Genomic DNA, 23829 nt, shown 5'->3' on the forward strand with positions numbered 1-23829 from the left:
TTGGTTGGTAAAATATGGATTAAACTACAGCTCTGCACACCCTTTTTCTTACAGTAGGAAACACAAGGACTGTTGGGACGAGGTAAAAATTGTCTGTTTAACCTTGACTGAGGTTCACATGCTGAGGTATTTCAGCACTGCAAAGCAGCATGGTCAACTCAGCCTTACTTGACTCGATTGCTGGTGATATGCGCTCCTGTCACTCTCACTGACACTTCATATGCCAGAGTCAGACAGCAGACTTGATGGCCTGTGACTTCCTGGCTGCGTGTGGCAGAGATTTGCTGCTGATCTCATTGATCTCATTGAAATGAATGAGGAGGCTGAATGTTTTCATGCAGTGGTAATGTTTTTCTGCACATTGAACTGTGCTCTCCATGTTTATAAAACCACACTTTTAACCTGGCTGGCAACGTCATTTTCCATGTGTCGTTTAGCATTTAGCAACAGCTTTTTGACTGTGTCTTCACTTTGGTCACTCCTTACCTCTTTAACATATGGGACGAGCTTCCATAGTGGCTTTTCATCCAGATAAATAGCTCAAGGTCTCCTCTAATGGCTTTTCTATGTGCTGTTATTCAAAGTCCGGTGACCTTGTTGGCTTCCCTCAGTATTGCATAATGTTACGCTGTCTGTGTTTGGTATAGACCTCATCCCCAAGCAGACTAACTGCCTCTAACAGTTCACAGCACTTTCTATGTTACCCTCATTTTTGCCCAGGTACAGTGTCATTGAGATTCAAAACGCTCTGCCCCCTGTTTGAATATTCTTTATTGTCATACCCCTCTGCCGGCTACCTCTATTGATGTGTAAATGCTTACGAATCTGAAGTGCACCCAAGCTTCCTACTATTACTATGAAGATTGTCATGCTTGAATTTTGATGGCTAATGTCTTTATTTCCACCTCCCACGCAGCACCCAGTCTTAAGAGCTGATGTCTCTCGAGAAACAAGGATCTGTATGTTTTGCAGGCTAATCCTTCCCAGACTGAAGATGATCCAACCAATGGTGCTTCTGCTTGCTTTCATTTCTGTACATTCAGTACATTTGGTCCAGATCACCATCTGGAGATAAGCTGCAAAATGGCATCGATGTATCAACAGCCTTGTGTTTACTGTATCGACTGAGGTAGTTAATTTAAGCTGTATATTAAGAGAGGCTGAGAGGTGAATAAAGCCCAGTCACATTTCTGCAGGAAATATGCTGGTAACTCATGGCACTCTGTTTTTCAGCCGGGTAGCCAGTTTCGTGTATATAATGAAAGTGCATTATATCAGTCGCACTAACCAGATCTGTGGTGCTTTCAATCAAGGCAGGCTGATGAGAAGAGCATGTAGATGGTGTACAAGAGTTCCAGCCTTGCGAGGGACTGTACGGTACACTGTGGAGACGGATAGATTGACAGGAAAATTGGATTTCAGGGCTTCCCATCAGGAGGGCTGGGTTCATTCAGTGTACTGTGCAGCTGCAGGCATGGTGATTATGATAACAGGCAGTGCTCGACACACAGGGCTTTAAATCAACCAATACAGAGCTTGGGAGGAAGCATGCGTACACATACCATGGACTCACATACTCATTCACAAACGCGTCTGAGAATGTAGGTCAGAGAGTGATCTTTATGTAACATTTGACATGTAACTGTCAGTTTAATGGAGTTGTGCATTCGCCTCTCTTTCCTCTCACGCATGGAAAATTGAATAACAAATGAGGCTCTTGGGTCATGACGGTTACATGTGGCCCTGTTTCCATTTATTCCTTTTTCCAGGCAGGACAGCTGTCTGCTGCCTGGTCTAATCAATAAAAACACACATACACTACCTGCATATTTGGCAGTTGCTCCTTTTCAGTGGTCTGATCTGTTGCAGAGTAGGCATATGTTACAACCACATCATGATTACATTCCCCTTTGCGTTAAAACTGGTGCCAAACTGAAAAAAATTAGTGGCACCATGCCTAAAAGCTGCTGTGTGGCATTTTGCACTCCAGCCAATAAATCAAACCCTGTTTTGATTTTCCTTACTTCCATAAAAAGCAAAGGAAATTAAAAGAAGAGGTCTGTGGTTTCAGGCCATAAGCAGAAAGAATGAAAATGTAAATTGTGAGTCTCCGCCAGTCAATATGTGTACATCTGTGACAAAACAGACAACGCAGATTAGTTAATGATGTTACTGTATAAATGACATCAGAGCAAATCAACTTTCTTTTCTACTTGTGTCACCTCGTAATAAGCACAAATGGCAGAATGATGTAAATACTTTACAATTATCTCATGCTGGACAGCTGACCAAAACATCACAATAAAGTGTCCTCACGTGAAGTGGCAGTTATATAAATACATTACCTGGAGATAGAGATAGATAGAGATCAGTTTCACTCAGCGTGTACCACAGCCCCCCCTCGCTGAGTTGTAATGAGATCTGCTCCCTCAATGTCAGCATTTTTATCAGTAGTGCTGAAACCATTAGTCAATTAATTGATGATCAACAGAAAGTTAAGTCGATTTCAGTCATTGTCGAAGTCATTCATCAAACAATCTCTTTCTCAGATGTGAGGGTCAAAGTATTTGAGTGATTATACAACCGATCAACTGTAATAAAAGAGTGGGTTTAACACATTCTATCTATCTATCTATCTATCTATCTATCTGTCTATCTATCTATAAACCACATTCTATTCAGAAGTAAACTGCACTTTTTAGTTTCTTCCATAATTTCTTCATCCATCCATTTTCTATACCGCTCATCCTTCAGGGTTGCGGGGGAACTGCAGCCTATCCCAGCTGACTATGGACGAGAGGCGGGGTACACCCTAGACTGGTCACCTGTCAATTGCAGGGCTGATGCACACAAAGACAGACAACCACACACTCACACCTGGGGGCAATCGAGAGTAGCCAATTTACCTAACGTGCATGTTTTGGAATTGTGGGAGGAAGATGGAGAAAACCGACACAGGCACAGGGAGAACATGCAAACTCCACACAGAAGGGCCCAGACCGGGATTCGAACCTGGAAGGGTTTCAGGTTCGGATCCCGGTGATGAGGCGACAGTGCTAACCATTGCATCCTAACTCGTTTACACATTCACTTTTTAACATTGTCTAAATGTGTTTTTCTTTTTACTTGTAATTAGTTTTTACGAGTGCTTGGCCAAATGTACCTCAGAAACAAGCATTTGTGGGTTTGCAGTTGTATTAATGAAAAGGAACCGAGTGCTTGCATATTTCTACACCACAGGTGTCACATAAAGAAAATATGTGATTATTTAATTCTGACTAACCAAACTTATCCAGATTTACTTTAGATCCAGTTAATAGTTTAAATGTAGTTCAGTGTGTCGAGCTTGCACCTACTTTCCTGTATGTGTGTCACTGTGTGCTTTTGTGCATTGTGCCCTCCATCAACCTTCACCCAGCCACCCATCACTCTATTGATTGTCAGGCATCAAAGGGCCACACTGTGCCCCACAATGCTCTTGTGGTTGCCAAGTAATCAAGCGACTGATAAACACACTGGCAGAGGACAGTTTTTATGACATCCTGTATTAACTCATTCCTCCCCCTCCTCGATATGTAAACATTCCCGACTAGCCAAGAGGGGTCAACAGCAATGCATTGTTCCTTTGCAGGACAGCTAACAGTAACAGCCATTGTGCAACAGTGAGGTCTGCACCATGTGAACACACTGCCTGTACACACTATATTAGCCTTCCCTCCTCAGTGTTTGTTTAACAACATGGACAAATGACATTACCGAAGACTGTCTTGTTTTTAATTCCTGCTGTGTTTGGTGAGGAAAGCCCTCTGCTCCACTAGGATGCTTCGTGCTTTTGGGCTCCCAGGGTTACTTAGTCAACACTAAAAGTTGGCTAACCCTCCTCCATCTCATCGTGCAGCTCCTCCTCTGAGTCATGAAAGCTGTGCTAAATTTAGCAGGCCTAAAAAAAGTAATGGCGTGGCAAGTTGTGCACAAACCTCTCTCTCTCTCTCTCTCCCTCTCTCTCATGTCTTGCTTCCACTCCTTCTTTCCTCAGTAAAAACCTTGTCCGTGACTCACCCACGGCAGAGTGAGGGCTCTATGAATTATTGAACCAATGGTGGAGCACTCATAAATTATCTAACCGTGTGTCACCGGGCGGAGCAGGACAGCTCAGTGGATACATCTCATCTCATCCCTCGGTGTCAGTACCACCAGGACCTCTCTATGGATCTGATAACAGGACACACAAACACACACTCATACATTATACACCCAGCAGTAAAGGCTTCTATGGAAACATGTCTGACTGAGCTTTCAAACTAGAAATGACAAAATGCATCGTCAAGGTAGAGGACAAGCCAAAGCACATCACTTCAGGCCATTCACCCGTAAATAGTCTACAAAAAGTAGAGCTACTAACATGAGTGATGTTAGTTGAAGAGCTGAAAGTTAATGATTTCGGGCAGGTAGACCAGCAGGCAGCTGTTTTCAGCAAAACTCTGATGAAGCCACTGTATGTTCCTTGCCCAGCACTAAACAGCAGACTGACAGGCTCTTGGTGAAGAAGGTGAAACATCTAGCAGTGAAGATTCAGACGTTTCCCTCAGGAACTGGTGACTAAAAGCTGACTGAATAATGGACCAATGTGTTTCATCAGCTGCATGTTGAGTGATTGCTGCTGTATGTAAATAGGCCTCTGTCACATGACTATGAAGCGATATTATCACAGAGCATGTGTTTTCCAGGTTCTTGTGCAGTTCTTCTGCCACAAAGTAGCCAGAAATGCAGCTTCATTGTGCTTGAAGTTGTATATTTGTCAACAATAACACTAATCCCCCTGTCTCCCAGATTACCATTAAACTTCCATTTAATGGTCAGAATTGATTTAGTTGAACTTTGGACCCGAAAACAGAAAATCAAGGTGAAGGTAAAAATTTCACATGAAAATACTAGCCTTCTTCTGCATTACTGCAGCTGTGAACTGTCATTAAACCTGATGATCATTTACATTATAAATGTAAAAAATAATCAAACAGATAATTTTACATACACATATAAACTCACTTAAGATGCTGGAATCAGCAAAACAATCAATCATCATCAAAGTAGTTGCATTACTCTGCTTGTGTTGGCGATGTGAGGTCTGTCACGTTGTTGTTGTCTGCGTCCTCGACGGCATGCAGCACCTGCCTGTTTAGAATCTGACTCTCGCCTTTCTCCAGTGCAGTCATAGCAGCATTCACGTGAGAGTAAAAGTGGATTTCACCATGGTGTTCATGTAGTGCACCCACCATAAACACACAGGCCCACCTCCATCCTCTGAATAATGCTCTCCTGTGGTCGCTGTATTGATTGTTGGATATGTGATGGATCTGCTGAAGAAACCCTTAAATAGCCTTGGACATTTTAGCATGTTTCTGTTGATGGCAGGTTGCCTTGAAATGCAGAACAGCAGGCGCTTAGAGAACACACCCCCTACGGTGAGTGGGCTGCATAGACCTCTGATAATGGCTTCTCCAGCAGCGCCAATATCTGTCTCTCTTCTATGGCTCTGGCACTGTTGCTTTTATGGTGGATAGTCAGACCCAAATAAGCAAAGAGGTGTTTTTAAGTTCTGGCATGTATAGATGTGGGAAACAGAAAAATGGTCAAGCTTGGGTGTAATATTGAAATTAAGATTTTGGTGGAAGCGGCCCTTGTTTTCTCTGTAGCTTTGTCTCTATTTGTCAGTCATCAGTTGCTCCGTTTGTACTCAGCTCCATCAGAAGGTCAGTGTTGTGGGATGCCCTTGGAATCTCTGTCTACATATCCGACAAGCTCCAAAAACACACCAGCATGCTTTGCTAGACAGTTACACAACATCCATGTCTGGCGTTATGCCTTATCTGTTAAAATTGTTCTTGTGACACACATTCCTCCAACAGAGATGATCTGATTAGATTTTGAGCACCCTGCTGTGTAAAGAAATGTGCATATTAATGAGAAAAATTGGATTTTGAAATAGAACAGGAACATAGCAACTTCATAGTAAAATCACCCTCTTGTTATATAAAGACATGTGCTATGTGTTGATACTGAAATATCTTCTACTAAACCATTCATTTTCATAACTTGTGACAATTTAGGTCTTTATATCACCAGAAAAATGGGCGGATTGTTTTCTTCTTCTAATGAAATTCTACAATTCATGATGCATAATTCTGCCCTTCAGTCATGAACACTCTTTAATGTAATTTTTAATGTAGATTGAGGTTGGCAAATCAAACAACAAAATATGTCGATTTTCCTTGACACATATCAGCGTTACCTGACGCCTTGATGCCTCTGTTGACGGGATGATATGATTGATTTGTTCTTTCCAACACCATTACGAATCTCGATTCGATTCAAATCGATTTAAATGATTCAGGTTTGTGATGTAACAGTACTGCGGTTACAGGTTATTGTGAAGTTTAGGCACAAAACCAACTTTGTTAGGATAGTGAGCAATCATAGTTTGGATTAAAACCATTAGGTTCTCCGTTGGTTATGTTTAGACAGCCTTGTGGTCAGGGTCAAAAGAAACCAGCACTAACTCTCATTTTTAAGATGGACGTCTGTCTCTAGAGTTCAAGTCTGATGCTGTGTTGACTCGCCCATCCTCCCTGACCTCTCCATCCTCCTCCTTCTGTGTATTTGTGGTTTCCTCCACTGTTTCCTTTGCCCATTAGAGAGCTTTGTCTTTGTCATATTAAATAATAAATCCCACCTATACTGTCATTTTCTTACACTGTAAATAACTTTGGGTTGTTTGAACTAAGTTAAGATACTAAGTTGACTAAACAATTTTTCAGTCACACTGATAAACAATTCGTTTTCCGTTTGCATTTTGTAGCCCCATTAAGAGCAGCTGCTCTTAATGGGGCTACTTTGTCCTAGCACTGATCCAAAGACAATATGCGAAACTGCTTCAGCGCCGGCCTTTGTCATGGTTCACAATGTTTTCGTGTTTGTGAAGTGGTCTGAAGATCAAAATAAAAGTAAGAATATAAAAATGTAATCGATTCTACTAAATTCCATGGTTTTTTTTGGGGGGGGGTGTTCTTTGTTATTTTACAGTGTATAATTTTCTGTTTTTCTTTTTGATGACTGGTATAGTTACTCATGGAGAGAAAGTGTGCTGATATCTGTTTCCCCTTTGTTTCACGTGGCAGAACTGTTCCAATATCTCTGTATCTGTTTGGAATCGGTTTGGTACGGAGACTTCTGGACTGTAGTGGATTACTTTTATCCCAGACACTGGGCAAATGTCTGTATGATCCAGGTCATCACCTGACCGAGCAGCTGTCACTTAATTCTGACTGAAGAGAATGAACTGACGGGGAATTAAGGTTTAATCAAGTGTCAAAACGTGGCCAGGATGATACAGCAGCAGCAGCACCTGCCTGCACTTTGTTCTGAGTGTGTGTGTGTGTGTGTGTGTGTGTGTTTTCCTGGAGCAGAAAGCACCTCACAATTTGAACACGACAGCCGCTTCCCGGTTTCCATGCCAACCAAAAGGGCTGTTCATGTTGGAGCATGCTCAGTTTGGCTCCCTTCCCTGTAACAATAGCCAGTGAGAGAGCTCACACACACACACACACTCTCTCTCTCTCTCTCTCACACACACACACACACACACTCTACTCCAGCTCACAGTTGGAGCGAGACGGACAGGAGAGGCTGCCTGCTGTGCTACGGAGCTCAAAACATACACCGACCAAAAAAAAAAATAAAACAAACAAACTAAAAAAAAAAAGAAACGCACACACTCCTTCATAAAAAGGTGAGTACACAGACGTGCAGATATTACTCTGGATATCCTGCCTTTATTTTTCTTGTGGTGAGGAGTTTGTAGCATCAGTAGCTTTGCCTCTCTGTACGAAAGAGCAGCAGAGTGGAGACAGTAGCCGCATGTGGAAAAACTAGAGATAAAGAGGAAGCATGTGCTGTGCATGTGCTGTGCTTTGTGACTCTTCTCTTTTTCATCTTTTTCACCTTTTTTCCTTTCCTTTTCTTTTATTCTTTTGTTTTCTTTTTTATTTTTCTTTTTGCCTAACAGCATTGTTTATACTCAAATTCACCCCTGTTCCAACCCTGGAAAAACCTTTTGCATATGTTGAAAGCAGGTTGAATATTTATTCTGCTCAAACTGAGGTGTAGTAGTTGACAAAGCAGGGATCGCTCAATAATTCATGTAGCCTTGTATGGAGGAAAGTCAGGGGATGACAGCAGGTGTAATGCGATGCTTTGCATGGACACAGATAGCTCTTTTAAGCTCTTTTGACAGTTGAGCTCAGTTTTACAGGCTTGTGTTTGCTTATTCAGATCTTCATACTGCATATCAAGCGCTCATTTAGCCTGGAGATATAGCTCAAAAGGTGAAAGCGTGTCAGAGAAGAAAAGGAGGATAAAACGATGCAGTCTAGTTTAGATGCTCAGCCATCTCTGAAAATGTTATATGATCAGCAGGTAAAGGGAATGTGAGGAGCTTCTCCTCATGCCTGGTTGACCCTCTGTATGTGGTCTGTCTGCCTGTGTGCGGTCGGCGTGAAATATATCTTCCATCTTAACCTGTAGTCTCGCCCATTTCTCTCTCAGAGGCACGCTTAGAGACTCTCTCTCTCTCTCTCGCTCTCTCACACACACAGACACACACACACACAGTTGCTGCCCGCCTCCCACAAGATTAATTGTTGTGGCTGATAAATTCCTGGCTGGTCGATAGAGTAGTCCTCTGCGGCCGGCCAGCTCCTTGTGTTTGTGCTTGTGTGTTTGCTGTTAGGTCTGCCAGGTCTGTGGCCTCGTATGTAAAGGTGCTAGCAGGCTGAGTGATATAGTTTGAATATGATGAGTCATATGAATTTAAGTACCACTTTACTCTAACCCTATGAACAGTTCAGAAATGGCTGGCGGAAGAATATTCAAGGATGCTTTTAAGTGTTTTTTAATTAACGGTGTCTGTCAACAGTTAGAACTCCATCTATGAAGATGTATTTTATGTTATAACTACTTTGTTTTGCTCCAGGCTCAACTCAGGGATTCCTCACGGGAGGACTTCTACAGTTACATGAATAATCAAATGCCAAAGGAAGGGGGTCAATAATATATGTGCATATTGTTGTGTTAAAGCTAGAACAATATAATTTCATCGATGAGGAGAAAATCATAATTCTGCCGATTGTTGACTTTCTGAATTAACCTATTGATTACTTTAAGTAAGAAAATAGTCTAAGACAGTGTCTCTGCTAGGTTTTTTGACCCATAGCCAAAACTCAAAAGGATAAAATTTGGAATGTTCTCATTGTGCGAAGCATCGGTAAAGCAAACAGTTGCCTCTTCACACACGTAGTAAACTTGAAGCAGCAATGTCATCCATTTGCAGTCAGGGAGAAAAGTCATTTGTGTCCAATATTCACTGTCTGTTTGGTCTTCTGAGAAAAACATCAGGCTTTAACGAGCACAAGTGTTAAAAACAGCTGCTGTACAACCAAAACTATAAGCTCCAAGATGCTTGAAAGTTGCTTCTAATCTCTGTGGGTTCATCACTAAGAGTGACCCTTCTCACATTTGTCATTTGATTCGTTGCTAACAGAAAATGATTGATTAGTGGAGCTCTAAATGCTTAATTGTTTTGATACTAATTGCACTGGTATAAACCACAAGTAGCTCCTTCTGAGTAGAGCTGGAGTTTTTACTGACAGGGAGAAACAGACAAATAACAGAGACAATGGAGTGGACATATGGAAAGACAGAGAGGAACAGAAAATACAGAGTTGTAGAGAGATGGATGGCAGACAGAGAGACAGAGTGAGAGGTACTCTTTCACCCTGCGGGAAATTGGAAAATAAATTGAGTTGACACAGACAGGTTTGCATAGTGATATTGATGCTGGGGAGTGGGAGGAGAGAGGTTCGGACTCGGGGCTTAGAGGGTTCACGCGAGGCTAATCATGTCTGCGCCCGCCAGTTAGGACAAGCAAAAGGCTTCCTGGGGTTAGTAATTAGGAATTTCCATCTGCCAATGATAAAATGATACAGTTCAGTGTGGCTAGCTCTTGGGCAGCCACTGCTAGCAGCCTTTGTGTCTGATTAAATGGTACTTCAGTTTGTCCTTTGGAAGATCTTAGTCAAAGAGTAAGAGGGAACCTAATTCAACCAGCAGCAGAGACATTTCAGCTGTTTGTAAAGCATCTTATGGGTGTGTCTTCTGTGTGGTGTAGGGCAGAATATAAAGTAGCATGCAGAGTGGGATGCCTGGTTTGATTGTTTGATTTTGAGAGCTAAGAGAGTGTTGATGGCTCGGAGCAGACAGACAGACAGTGTGACAGTAATGTGACGCTCCACTGATATGAAAGAAAACATCTCTTCTCGTTCTTTGTCTCTCGTTTATCGTCGCTTTGTGGTGGCTACGTCTTTGTCTGTAGTGTCACACAGGTTTGTACTTGTGGCTTTAAACTTGTCACAGTCAAAAAGATCCAAGATCCTCACTTTCATATGGTTAATGCTTACTTATGGAAGGATTATCGCTATGACAGACTCGGGTAAAGGTGGTTGATATGGGATTGGATACTGATTGTAGGGCTAGGAGGTATAAAACCTACTTGAGAATAGGGAAAGATCAGGCTTACAGATTTAAAAAGGTGAGCGTAAATTTCAGATCTATGCTATCAACTCCTGTCTCCTGCATGAAAGTTACATGCCTTTATTTTTGCCTTGCTAAAATACATGCTGTGGTTCTGGATGGGGTTTGTGAGGAGCAGATTTTTCCAATAGGGACGTAATCCAAGGTACACATTAATGTGCATATTAAGACACTTAAAAAAGAATTGTTGCCATTAAAATGAAAACAAAAAAGAAAAAAGAAAGAAGATGCACACAGTTAAATGTCATAGTATATTAATGCAAATAATGAAAGTACACACATATATTACAAAGTTCATGCAGCACTCGACTTTTTACACTTGTTAGTCAGGTCTTTATAAACTGTGATGACAGTCGATCGATGGCTCTCTCTCCTCCATGCCGCTAATCATCACATCCCTCCAGCTCAGTCCTTTCAAACTCTCATTCCTTCTTCTCCCTCCCACTTTTCCTTCAGTGCTTTTCCTGTCTCTCCTCTCCTCTCCCACTATACAGTTTAAGCCAATTACAAGACAGTCCTTGGCTTCTGGAGGAGAAAGAAGAGGGGATTTTCTTGTTTTTCTCCCTTTGATTTCTCTCCCTCCTCCTCTTTCTCCCCCTTTTTTCAGAGGTGTGAGTCATGCGATGACATCCGGGATGCCTTCAGCAAATACAGATCCTTATAGGCGTCTGTAGGAGCCAGTCGATCGATAACCAGACCATGATGTGTCTCTGATGGATCCTTGTTAAAGCTGACAATGAGCTGACAAGAAAGGCTTTTTGAAAACATTGACACCCCCTCAGCAAGGTCATGGGGCAGCATTGATCCAGGGAAAGAGGTAACTGCGAGAACACATGGCTGAATTTAAAACAACTGATTTAGTATCATGGTAGTTTTTATTTATAGAATGAAAGATTCTTGTTGCCAGTAAAATAACTGCATGAAATAAATATTTTTCTGTGACTGGAAGGAATCAGGTGCAGGACTGAGTGTCAGTGCCCAGTGTCTTTTAGAGATCCAATTAAATAATCCAGTACACTGTAGTATTGAAACTTCTCCAGGCAAAACAATGCAGGCATTAAATTCCTTTTGCACCCAGATGTAGAAATGAATGACTGTTTGTATGGTTTTGCTCTAAGCCAATCATCACAAGTGTCTTGTGGCCTCTGTTCCAGTTCATCCCAAAGGCGTTTGAAGGGGTTGGGATACAGCTTTTTGAAACATCACTATGTACTCAGGTCTTTATTCCTGGGAAGCACAGTCTTGTTTGAAGGTGCCAACTTCCAAATCAACTGTCAGCCTCTTTTCAAAATAAGAGAGGCTCTCTTATTTTGAAAAGAGGCTGACAGCAAGGTGCCAATGAATCAGTTTCGTCTTTTAATCACTCATCCCAGGCAGCTGCCAGTGATCTAGTGGATAAATAAAAGAAAGTTAAATCTGTTTATTCTTCCCTAGAGTGACAGGCTGGTTAAGGAGAGGCAGAAGTTCTTTGATGCAACACATAAATGATTTTGTTTTCTTTTTCTCTCTGTCTCCATTGTCAGCCTCTATTTCTCTTTTCTCCATCCACCCTCACCCTCTCTTAGTTCGCTGTCTCCTCTCATTCCTGGTGATGGCAGTGACTCACGTAGCCATCTGCTGCCCAGCAAATCCTCTCCTGCCGTATTAACTTCCTTTTCCTTTTATTAACGCGACTCTTGGGATGACGATGATACCTTTATCTCTTTCCCTTCTTATCCTTCTCTCCAGTCACCTAAACTCTCCTCCTCTCTCCAGTCAGTCCTCTATCATGTATTCCTCTTACACCCCCTTTCGTGGTTAAATTCATCTCTACATGTTAGCTTCATTTCACCTGATATGATTTTTTCCTCCCCTCACCTTCCTCTTGCTTTTCCTCCCAGGAGACAGATTGTAGGAATGAGGTCAGACACTGTGTGTGTGTGTGTGTGTGTGTGTGGGTGTGTGTTTGTGTGTGTTTGTGAAAGAGAGAAAGAGCATATGGATATGAATGTGAGCAGCCTGTCGATGTTTTGTTGATGTAGGTGTTGCTGATGTCATTATGATCCCCTGTAGAAATGACAACAGACACATCAAAACACCCAGGGGCCAGGTGTGTGTGTGTGTCTGTGTGTGTGTTTGTGTGTGTGTGTGTGTGTGTAAAAGGTAGCACACAGACTGAGCACAAACAGCCTTGTGAAGAAATTACAGCCACATACACACACACTTTCAGCTGCTTTTTGCTGTGTTCTCCTGGAGCCCAAACACTTCAGAGTCATATTGTTTTTGTAAGGAGAAGAAATTTAAATTCTGGCCTGAATCTGAGCAACATCACACGCAAGAATACAAAACACTATTTAGTAAGTGTCAAAAATACGGCCTTAAAAAAAAAAAAAGACAGGTCAGTCATAACACTTAAGATAATTTCATTTCAAATTGTTATTAGTTTTAACTCTATTGTCCATAAAATGTCGGTGTGGTGACAAGTTTCTAAATATGGCTGCTGTTCTTTGATTTGAGATGGTGCATCAGTGAGCTCAGCCTCAGGCAACTGTTCTCATCCTGAAGACACTAAATTGCTATTTCTCTGTGTCATTTAAAAGCCAGAGCTGGACTTTAATTTTCCTCCCAGGAACAACACAAAGCTAAATGTGGAGATGTTGCTCATCATATCGCACTGTGTCTCTATCTGTTTTTCTCTGCGTCCCTCCTTCTGTCTCTCACTGGTTCATTCATCATGCGGCACAGAGGAGCAGTGATGAAGGGAGTGCTTCATTTCTGCTCCTGGGAGAGAAAGACACATCACACAGTTAGCGCTTCATTAACTTGTTCATGAAACATCCTGTTTGAACATCAGAAATTTAAGCTGTCACATGGGATTGTAATCACCGTAGCGAGGATGTTGCATGTTAAAAGAGATGTAGCCTGGTATCCTTTCATGTCTGTCGAGTCTCTATCCACATCCTGATTCCTAAAAAAGTTGGGACACGCCTATGTGGGAATATCATTTGCACAATCCTTCGTTTCACAGAGTGGTGAGGGTTGGCCCATTCTCGCTTCTGAACAGCTGAGCCTTTTGTCGATGTTCCTTTCATAGCCAATCATGATATCACCTGTTACCAATGAAGCTGTTTACCTGTGGAATGTTCCAAACAGGTGTTTTTAGAGCAGCACACAACTTTCCCAGTGCTTTGTTGCTCCTTTCCCAACTTTTACCTGTCGCTCTGTTCGCTTTGTGTAGCTGTTGTTATTGATGCAGCCACCAAGTTGAGTGAGATTCATCGCCTTTCATTAGTCGATAGGAGAGGTTGGCTGTGGTGTGACAGAAAGCCACTTCTCCGATTGGGTGACAAAAACACGCACACACACACACACGTGCTGAGACTATGCTTATTTTTATCAAGGCTTGTTTTCCTCTGTGATCACTGGGTAATTACATGGCTTGCTGCTTCATCAATTAAACATGAGTAACAGACATACTACAGACGTCGATTCCGTGTGTCTTTCATCTGTGTCTTTCGTCTTATTATTTGAGGTGTTTTGCATCCATGTCAAGTAAGGTCGTCAAATAAACATTTTTTTTCATACTATGTGTTTCACACTATACTGCACTTCATGGTGTCAAAAGAACCAAATCTATTCAAAAAATAAACTACAATTAACCTTAGTGTCAACACAGTAGATGAGTTTTGGTACTAAAAAGTAGAAAGGCAACTAATGATTATTTTCATTTTTGATGAATCTGTCAAAAAATGGTTTGGTTTATAAATCGTCCTAAAATGCAATTTCAAAATCAAAATTTTAAGGTAACATCTTCAGTTTGCTTGTTTAATCAGAGTAGCAGTCATCACATAAGCAGTAAATCCTCTCCTTTGAAAAGCTGGCATTTGAAGTTTGTCATTTTCTTTAAAAATTGATAATCAAAAAAACATTTATTTAATCTCTCATTTAAATATGTTTTTCTTTTCCTTTGGTGTGGTTTTACAATAAACAAATAACTGCACAAGACCATTAACATAATAAAATATAGTATAAAATAAAGAAAATTCTGATATCAATTGAGAAATTTCTATCTAGAAAAAATAAGCAAGAATTTTGGAACTGACATGTTCAGTACTTAAAAATACTTGCAAAAAGTATGTGAGTGACTCCATGGCTGACATAAGACATGTGGACATGATTGAGTTGTCTCAGTTGCAGTCACAGCCTGGCAATTCTGGTAGGAAAGAAACAACAAACGGGAAATTCGTAAGATAAATGAATAATATACAATCAACCTGAAAAACACTCCACTGAAAAGAACAATCCGATCAAGCATAATATCAGGCCCTCCTTGTATTACTTCAAAGCTCCGGTCTTTCCGGCGCACTTTATCTTCATTACAAGGCCTCATATCACATGATAGCTCCTGTCATCATTTGCATGAATGGGCTCCTTTGAACTATGTCTCCTGGGCGGGAAAACGCTTTCTTTTTTGTCCTCTTTGAATATGCGCAGATCTACTGTTGCTGCTCATGAAAAAGCGCATGCAAAAGAAGCCAGGTATTTGCTGTGTGGTCATCTGCTCTCTGTATAATTCATCCGCGTTGTTTCCACCTCCCAACACATGAAATATGAATGAGACGGAGATGACCTGGAACTGCAGAAGAAGGACACAACAGGGCAGGTTATTTTGCACATGCTATTTACTATAAAGTCGTTTTATTTAACCCTTAAACTTCATAATGAAGTGCAGTAAGTCACTGTTACCTTTCTGCAGTCTTGGAGCTTTCCCTGGTCTTTTTGAACAAATGTATCTTCACCTTTAGCTGCCGTAGCTATATTTTAACTGACATCCTCTAAAATGTAACAGCACGTCAGGTTTACAGTAGTTATGGAGCTGGGCTGCTTTTGTTTCCGATGCCTGTGGAGATGGTTGATAGTGAAGTTTAAAGGAGCCCTGTGGAGTTCTCTTGTAAACAAAATTTCTGTTTACTGTCTGTCTCAGTCACCAAGAAGCATCGTGTTTATCCTTGAGGTGTTGAATACATTTTCTTCCTCACACCACCTCCTTTATAAATTGTTTTTCCGTCATCGTTTTTCCCGTTTATCTTCACTTGCTAGCGGCCTTCCTCACTCCCTTTTCTCCTTTACTACATTTCTTGGTGCATTTCTGTCGCTGCCGATCAGCATGAAACGGATGGCAGGATGTGACCCGCAACAAAGAGGCCAGCTCTTTAAACCATTGCTCTTTAATGCCACTGATGGTCAAAAAGTTCATGCGGTACAAAAGCAAACTGAAGAGCAGCTCAGATGTGATCCCTCCAACACACATCCAGCAAGTCCATCCCCACAGCAACCCTCTGTTGTTTTGTTTTTTAATACTGGCTCCTTCTACAGCTCAACAGCTTTAATATAGTAACGATAACATTTTTTATTTTAACTCAGCTCAAAATACCCAGTTTAAGAATCCTGCATAGTTGAACTCTCAGCTGCTACAGTAAAGCATCTCTACTGTACAACTCGTTTCATCTCCCCAGAGACTTTTCGTACACATATCACAGTCATTCTGCTTAATTAACTACACTTCTTCACACTTCCACCTTTGATGTTGCCTGTGCTCAGTGTCTCGCAGGCCCACACCCACTCTCATGCCTCCCCTCCCTCTGATGGGGCTGGTAGTGTAGGTGTTGCTGACGGTGCCCCCGGGTGGTGCCTCATTAACCCACATTTCACTGGCTGATGGGAACCACTGAGGGGGGTTTGTGTGTGTGTGTGTGTGTGTGTGTGTGTGTGTGTGTGTGGTGGGGATGTGTCTGAGAGGGAAAAAATAGCAATGATGAATGTTGCCTTTGAAGAAACTCCTCAGCATCTGTAGGCAAGAATAGCAGAAGTTGTTTTTTTTTTACTTTACAACCTTTCATCCTCATTTAGATCACCCTGATTCTTATGTATTACAGTCAAAGTGGGGCAAACATGTAGGATGAGTACACTAAGTATATTCACTTTGCCCACATGTGGATGCGATAACATGTTTGGCTGCCCAGAAGCGCCAGAAACGTTTCAGCAGCTTCAAGCCACCGATACTATTGTATCTGCTGAAAATCAATTTAAATAGATATTTTGCAGTGTTACTGATTGATTCAGGTCCAAATCTTGACATTTTAGCACAAAGTATTTCAGTTTTTGGTTTTGTGTTACAGGCTAGCTTTAGCTTGTAGTTTAACTTTACGTTTTAGAGAGTCGTTTGATTTAGCATCACTTAGTTTTAGTATTTATTAGCTAGTGACCAGAATGGGATAGAAGAAGTTAAGCCATGACTTTGGGGTTTAGTTACTCTTTAAAATGTGTTTTTTTTCTTTCTTTCTGTCTTTCTTTGTCCTGATCCAACAGGGTATGCCAGAGCCTTTGTTACATTTCCTCTGCTTTGGATTCAAACCTCTTTCTCTTAGTTCAAATGAACGATTAGCCATGTGTCACAGTTCCTATTGTTGGTCATGGGGATTTAAAAGACTGGCCTGCCATAACATTATCAGTGGACAGTTAATAAAAGGATCAGTGCAGCTGATCCAGACTTGTTGTCTCTTTTTACCCATGCGCTCTTAAAGAATGAAGAAAAGAATCCATGTGTAAACCCAGTGCCCACATTACCCACAATGCAGCTCGACCTTAAACCATTCTTTATTGCAATTTGGATGTGCTAGTGGTGGTCCAGTGAAGTTTGGAAAGAAAACTAAGAGAACATGCCTGGTTGTTACCTGCTGTTACCTGCCAGGCCCATTTGCATTTAGGCCCCATACAGTATTTTGATCATATTCGTGCCACAAATATCAGTTTGAAAAGAGATGTTTCCTCCCATCACTCATTCCGCTTGTGTGCAGAAATCTATAATGATAATGGTTGTCAGGTTTTCTTATGTAAGACGCTGCAGATAAACATCTCAATCAATAGACTGATGCTGAGCCCAGATCAGGCTGGCAGGATTGGAGCTTTATGTGGATAGACCTTCACAGGGATAAAGAGGCAAACTGCTGGATTAACACATGACTAACACAGTGAGAGGCAGGCAAGCAGGTGAGCCCTCAGACAGGCAGTCGAACTGTAGGATGCTCATGACAAATATGACAGATATGCATGAGGTGTGTTTGGTTTCATCTTAATCTGCAGTGCAAGTGATGCAAGTGACGTTTTCTGATACAAAGCTGTTCAAACCTTTATGTTTTGCAAGGTGCTGGGTATTTAGAGTATTTAAATATATTTTTGCCCAAAACAAACATGCAGAAAATGAGAACAGTGTCCATGAAACAAGATTCCACCTTGCATGAAGTTAGTCTGTTGTCAGTGTGGAGAGAAGTCATATATCACATATATAGAAGGCCAGTGAAGTGACTCACACACTCTTCCCCTCTGTGGGCTTGAAAGCAAAAGGGTTGTATTTTCTGTCTTTTTAGATGACAGTGATGACTAAAAACTTCTTTACTTCGACTTGGTTTGGATTTCCCAACTCTAAATTCACTGGTTTGTACACAAATTGTTTTTTCTTTCTTTCCTTCCTATGACGACCGCTCGCATGAGAAATTTAGTTTACATACTGGTATCAGTGTGTTTAGCTATATTTTGTTAAAACTCCTGCTGCAAAAGAGGTTGGCAACGTTTCTGTGGTGCTTTTTTGCCAATGAATTCAAGCCAAAACTTTTTGCAACCATCTCCCCAGCTTACCAGGGATGCATGTCTGATAGCCAAATATAGATGTTGGATGGAGTATCCTTTAAAGCAGGAGTGGTTGGTTGAAGTATGAATCAGTCCAGTGATGAGCTCGAACATGTCGCAGTATTGACTAAATATCATGCCAGTAAAAGGGTGTGACACTTTAAATACAAGCAGCGATACTGTCCGTATTGCATTATGACTTGTAAGCCTTTTAGTCACTTCACCCGACGGTCCCTGTTGTTGCAGGCTGTTTGTGTGTGGCTTTGGGGGCTCAGAAAAGAGAAATCAGTCGGCCGGATTTCAGTGTTTGCTGGTAACCAGCATCTTCAGGCTCGCTGTAGTGCAAACTGAAATATCACAGCGGCTGTCATTGTTAAATCCATGTTTGAGTCCAGACTGCGTGCCAGCACCCAGTGTGTGGACAGCAGTCTGCCATTTACTGCCACATGCTGAGAAGCAAGCACAGCGTGTCTGCGCACTCAAGCACGTGCACACCCACACATTTTTAGTGCTACCATGAGGCTTTTTCTTGACTCAGCTCACAGTCCATTTAAATAAACTTACCAGATACACTAATATTTCTACTTTGCTGGTCAAGGACATTCTTAGTCTGGAACGATTTACTTTTCCATCTTATAAAATGACTTTGCAGCATTTTTGCACACCTGATATAAAATGCAGCATAGAAAAGGAGGACAAAAAGAAACTTATCTTTGTACCACATAGCGCCTAGCCGTGACGGAGCAGTACACGCCATTATTTTCCGAAAGCTGACAAAGTTGGCATTTTCAAATTTGACATTTTTCAGTTTGAAAGCCACAGACTCACATGGATAGAAAAAAAAACAGAGGTTAAAAAATACAAAAAGAAATTATTGTAATTATAGTATTGGTCTTAGTGGTCGGGCATTCTGTCCAGACCTGACCTCACAGTGAGCTTTCTGTAACACTCCTGCTGTGCTAACGTTAGCCTGCCATTCGCTCACACACAGCACGGAGCTTCATGTTCAGACACCTGCTGAGCCGCAGCCCACATCGGTGGCAGGTGAACTTCATGCCACGTCAGCATGACAGAGAACTACTAATGCTGAGTCCTTTTACAGATGGCAGGCACCAGGTTTATGTTGTAAATTTAAATATTTGTTTTCCCCAAGTTCTGAATGAATAATTGTAGCATATTTGCATAATCCCTGAGTTACAAGGTTAGCTCGATGCTATCCACTACCTTGCAATGTAAGTGTAAAACTTAGTATGTTTTTGTTGAGTCAGAGAGGTGATGATTCTCCTCCTCTGATGTTTTCTCTAATTGTTTGCGTAGTTTGTGGTGTATTATGTGTGTATTATTGGACTCGGTTATATCATTAAGTGTTCGCCTCTCACGGATTAGGGGAAATAATTTCCACTTTAGTTGCAGCTCACAGTTTGAAAGTGCCTTAAACCTCAGGAATGAAAAACAGTTGAATCAGTACCTCAGAGAGACACGGTATCAGCCAAAAAAAACGCTTCTTAAAGGTAAGATTTATCCCTGTGCTGCTGGATTGGATTGTTTTAGATTGCACATGAGCCCCTAATGAACTTGTTGAGTGTCTGTAATTTATTTTGCATCAAGGTCTATGAAATCCTATTACTTTCTGGTTGGCTACAAAACAGCAATGGAATCACAGGGAAGTCATTTTTTCAATGTTAATGACTGCACCTGAATGCATCATTCCACAGAATTTACATAAATCTGCACTTACAACTGAATGCTCATTCTTTTACAATGAAGAAATAAACACAGAAAGACAAAGACATCTTCTTTGGTAGGGACAGGTTTTGTAATAGGAATATTGTTAATGTCCCACCTATTCTTACTGTGCAGTGTTTTGCACTTCTGGTTTCAACTACCTTCTTGCTTTTGATCACTGTTTTATCTTATGAATCAGGATGTTTGAGGATGCAGGAGTGATTCTTGTGACAGAGAGCCAAATATGTTTACCTTTTAGAATATATCTGTTTTTATGGACCGCAGTATGAAATAACATATTCATTTATGAAGATGAACTGACAACATTTTTAGACGATACAAGTATTAAGGTGTGTGAAGGCTGCCTGAGAGTACTCTCTCTTTCTCTCTCCCACTTTCAAATACACACACACACACACACACACACATACACACACACCACAGGTGGACCAGACAGACGGAGGTGTGAGTCTACATGTCTGTAGGGAACACTGAAGGTGTCAAAAACCATGGAGCACATTATTATCACCTCTTCTATCACCACATAGGATCTGTAAGATAGTCTACAACACACACACACACACACACACACACACACACTTGTGCATGGTTTAAGGGGTTCTGAAGCACCCATCAGGAGAGGATGAATGAAACAGGCCAGAACTGCGGGGAATTGGCTCGGTGATTTAAACGCTTGCTGGATAAAAAGAGAGAAAATAAAATAATAAATGGGTCACTTCAGTCAGCACTGATAACCAGTTTCTTATTCCCTCTCAGAAAAGCCTATCAGTTTCAGTGGGACTGTCAGACTGAGGTTATTCTGTGAGCAAGACAGCTGAGAGAAAAGTCTCCCGGTGTGCAAAGTGAAGCTGAAGTTCCACAATAATAATTCAGAGTCTTAAAATCTGTTTGAAATCTACAGTTCTGCTGACAAACAAAATGTGAATCAAGTGAGGGGCATCAATTTTTGCAGAGGAGGAGCAGGAGCCTGCATAGGGAAAAAAAGGAGGGTCCACTGGAAGCCCTGTCAATCACCCAACACTCCTGGGATGGAGCAGGGGGTGGAGGGGCGTGACAGCCACATGTCAAAGCTTTGGATGATGCAGCCACAGCACTCTGCATCCCAGCGTCCCATGGGGGGAGGGGGGGTGTTGTTAACGTCACAGAACATGTGACTGGAGCTTTGAATGGCAACATTTGGTTTCTCATCACATGGCTGAAGATGTCGAAGTGGGTGCTGCTGTGATTAAAGACCAGGTTGGGCTCATTCTTTTTATTTATTTATTTATATGAACTGATTATTCATCACCCCTGCAAAGCGTCGTTTCCCAGTCTGAGTTGTGTCTTTGATCTGAGTCTTTTCTGTAATGCACAGTTCAGTCTCTTTTGTTTTATATCTGGCCTGCTGGCCTACATTGCATTCATGTCTGCTGTGTAATTATGTTCGGAATTTGTGTCCTTGAGCTCACTGCTTTTATTCTTTCCTTTGTTATGGAACATGACATTTTTAAATGCAGCTTGACATTGAGCTTTAATGTGCTTATGCCAGTTGGTCAATAGTTATTTATTTACATCGTTTTAAGTATTTATTTCTTTAAATGCCCATTTAAGGTTTCCTACAGCTATTTATTTATTATTATTTCATTTATACATAATTTGTACAGGAAAAGTCACAGCATGTAATTGTACCAGATTTATTTATTTTTATGATTTAACAATCAGTGTGTTGGCATAGAATGCAATGTATGTATTTATGTTAATTTTTACACTATTAATTTATTGAGTATTTGACAATGTATAGCACAAATTGCAGTAGATTTATTTTATGTTATTTTACTTAATTTTTTAACAAGGACATATGCCTTATTTTATTTATTTGGGGTTTCGTTATTCTTTATTCAAAAGATGTTGCTGGCTACCTGTAATGTTCCTCTGCGGTCCTGTTGGTTTGCTCTCACGCTCAGAGCTGTCGATTAAACCTAACGATTAATAGGAAATGTGTGTTGTTGCTTGGAAAAATGGTGCTGAGTAATCATCCGCAGGCTGTCAAACTTCTGACTGATTCAGCGCACACACACACGGTGTATACAAGCTCTTGGCATGACGCGTGTAATCTGCTACTCTCTCCTGACAGAGAAACACTAATTATGTAATTGAGTCAACATCTAATTCAATCTGCAAAAGGAGGACACGGTTTGTTTTACTGCATCAGGATACATCTGCTATTCAAGCCTCAAATCTCTGTTGCCCTGCGTGTCTCCTGTCTCACAGAATGAAAAGCAGCAGCACAGTGAGCATCTGCACTGTGGTGGTAGTTTGTTGTAATGTTTAGAAAAGACAGCATATCGATTAAAGGTTTTTTTTTCTTTTTCTCCTTTCTTTACTTGTAGCTCGGGGCCACGAATGTCTGGCTCGGTGGAAATTCCAGACACACTGCTGTACTGAGAGGAGACTGAGAAGAGGACGCCGGGCACTTTGGGATCTGAGCCAATGACCTGTGCAAGAAGAGAAGCAGCATAGGAGCTTGATTAAAATGGGGTAAGTTTAGAAGATCAGACAGCACGCTGCCAGCAGCTGCAGGAACTGCCGGCTGCAACTGGAAGATTTGTTTACAGACTTGATCTCTGCAACATGATGCTCGCTGTTAGGTAACCTCTGCAGTCAGGTAGGGGAGATGTGCTGATGGCAAAACAGACACTGACTCACATGTAAGGCACTTCTGGGCCAGTTCTGTGAATTTCAACATTTTTCTTTGAACTGCATTAAAAAAAAACCTTGGGAATTACAAAAATAATGTAGGGGAGAGTGGTTCAATCACCTTTAATTACATTTAATTAATCTGAGTCATTCTTCTGCCAAATTTCCAGTTGTTCCAAGTGCGGATTGCTCTGCCACTTTGACAGCCTCCACTCTTCTGGTTTCAGGCTTTAGATTTTGAGCCTGGTCATAGGGATTTTCTCCCATTTGGCATGAAGAGCATTAGTGAGGCTCAAGACTGATGTTGGGTGATAACATCTGGTTCACAGTCATTCAGAATCAGGGTTTGAGGTCAGAGCTTTTGCTTTCCTGTTTTATGTTTTTCATTAGAACAGGAACAATGTACAAATACAATAAGATTATATTAAGCAAGGAGAGATGTAATGTACCAGGTTTTGGCACATTGCTATTTTTCGTCCTTGTGTTCTTAGTTCTTGGACACCAAACTGGGACCACCATTTTTTTCTGGATGTGGCTTATAGCTCAGAAGACAGTGATCCAACCCAATCGGAAAGGGACAAACAGAAACTCTTACAATAAAATTGGAAGCACATCATTATCTGAATTATGACAGTATGAAGATTAGCATGAAGATTTCCCTAAAACTACTAGAACTAAAAGACCTGGTCTAAATCATGAAGAAAAATCCAGAACAGAATTACACAAAACAGTGTGTCCATACGCTTTTGGCCACACATTTTAAATTTTAAGGACTCAAGAATACACAAAATGACTTAAGGTGGGAGTTTGCAAGTGTTTTTAATAATGCAGATACCTTGACAGTGAGTCCGATCACATAAATGATTTATTTCCTCATTTTGATGAAACTCACTCATGCCATCGTATCAGGAGAAACCAGCTCCTGTGCATGCTGGGATATGGTGGCTGATTTACTGTCCTGCTGGTGGGGGAAGAATTATTCCTCAGTTAGTTCCGGTGACAGAGGGAGCAGAGAGAGTGCGGACCTCCAGAGAGCCTTTATGCTGGCAGTAATTCAGCCAGAGAAAGGCAGAGAGAGAGAGAGAGAGAGAGAGAGAG

The 23829-nt window shown here is 41.3% G+C and overlaps 1 protein-coding gene across 2 annotated transcripts in view; it reads left to right on the forward strand.

Moving 5' to 3' along the window:
- Positions 1–23829, forward strand: part of si:dkey-91i10.2 (uncharacterized protein LOC555224 homolog) — a 59525-nt gene that overhangs the window by 15725 nt on the left and 19971 nt on the right. For both annotated transcript variants that reach the window (XM_046403952.1, XM_046403953.1), the window contains exon 2: positions 22425–22572. The gene's annotated coding sequence lies outside the window, so the exon portion shown is untranslated. The remainder of the gene's footprint in view (positions 1–22424; positions 22573–23829) is intronic.

Source organism: Scatophagus argus, chromosome 11 (genome assembly GCF_020382885.2).
Source record: "Scatophagus argus isolate fScaArg1 chromosome 11, fScaArg1.pri, whole genome shotgun sequence".
In the NCBI taxonomy this organism is placed as follows: Eukaryota; Metazoa; Chordata; class Actinopteri; family Scatophagidae; genus Scatophagus; species Scatophagus argus.